General features: G+C 28.6%; 1 protein-coding gene across 7 annotated transcripts in view; it reads left to right on the top strand.

Moving 5' to 3' along the window:
• The window catches only part of LOC108974141 (ABC transporter G family member 23), a 112,711-nt gene that overhangs the window by 51,361 nt on the left and 59,901 nt on the right, over nt 1-1,449 (top strand). For 3 of the 7 annotated variants that reach the window (XM_018941812.1, XM_018941814.1, XM_018941813.1), the window contains exon 2: nt 729-936. The exons of the other annotated variants lie outside the window; for them this stretch is intronic. The gene's annotated coding sequence lies outside the window, so the exon portion shown is untranslated. The remainder of the gene's footprint in view (nt 1-728; nt 937-1,449) is intronic. 7 annotated transcript variants of the gene reach the window in all.

The raw sequence follows: 1,449 nt of genomic DNA on the forward strand, positions 1-1,449 counted from the left end.
AATTTTTTTTAATTAAAAAACAATTTTCGAAGCAAAAGCTCTAGTAAACAAACAAACACCTTTTTTTTATTTTTTTGGAACAACAAAGAACAGTGAAGCGTTTGCTGAAAAAACTTTATTTTTTAAATTTGATGAATTTGAAATTTTTTAAATTTTTGAAGTTATTTTTGTTGAAAAAACTTTATATTCAGTTAAAAAAAATGTGAAAATATTTTTGTTATTTTTAAAATGGCAATAAAAAATTTTTCAAAACCTTTGTTCCAAATTTTGTTTTTTTTTGAAATCAAAAAAAGTTTTAAGGCAAAAAATGTGTTGAACAAAAATATCTAATTCCCGAACTCCAAAAATCAATGAAACGTGTGCAGGCAAATAAGTTTGCCACATTTTTCGTTAGTCTTTTTTTCTCTACCTTTTTGAAAATTTTGCGCACATTTAAGTATTTAAAAACCAAATAAAAATTGATTACAAAACCGCCGCGTGAGTGTCATCAAGCGCTCAACCACGAAGAAACAAGTTTGTGTTCAAAAAATTTTGTTTTTGTGAACTTTGCGATTCTTATTGCTTTAGTACCGAGCAATAAATATCCGCAGAGCGCTGTGAAACAACAAAAAAAAAAAAAAAAATAAATATATCTATATAAAAGAAACAAAAACAAATACACTAAATAAAATTACAAAAAATTATATGTATATATATACTCTTCAAATTTCGGTAAATTTTTCGTTTAGTTTCTCGTGCGAACAAACAAAAACAATAAAAAAGCCTTGACAGCAAARCGGCAGCTTTGAACGAAACAGCAACAGCAACAATAGTGTCAGCAGCAGCGCAGTACAACAGGTGATAGAGAAGTGAAAAAACAACGTGTTGGCAGTTACTCASCTAGAACTAACTACAACGACAACAAAAATAGTCGCTGTAGCAAAAATAAAGCAAAACGTAAGTGCTAATTAATGAAATTGWTTCTTAAAATTGGCGACCAAAAATCCGCATGTCGGCAAAAATCGAAGATTTTGTTGTAAACCAAGAGTGGAATAAATACTGTTCTAAAAATAAAGATGAAAAAACACCACTTATTAAGTGGTTAAGAAGAAGGGGATTTTTTCGCTAACGAAACGTGTTTGGAGCGAATTTGGCAAAAATGTAAACAATAATTTTCCATATCGCAGCTGATGTACTATATAGTATAGTAATCCAGCCGTTTTTAAAACAAACAGTGTCATGACTGTGCAGATGAGGTTTTTTATTTTTTTCTAGATCAATTTTCAATTTCAATTCAATTTCGAGCAAATTGAGCTCWACTTTGTTTGTAGAAGTGCTTCATAATTTTACATTTTTGGCGGTAGGATTTTGCGAAATATCATGATGATTATAAGGAAGTATTTTTTTAAAGCAAAATTCTTGCAGTATTTATGTTTTTTTTTGTTTAATTATGAAAAGCCTAAGTTATTT

The sequence above is a fragment of the Bactrocera latifrons genome, unplaced genomic scaffold (assembly GCF_001853355.1).
Source record: "Bactrocera latifrons isolate USDA-ARS-PBARC rearing strain unplaced genomic scaffold, ASM185335v1 scaffold_53, whole genome shotgun sequence".
NCBI classification, from domain to species: domain Eukaryota; kingdom Metazoa; phylum Arthropoda; class Insecta; order Diptera; family Tephritidae; genus Bactrocera; species Bactrocera latifrons.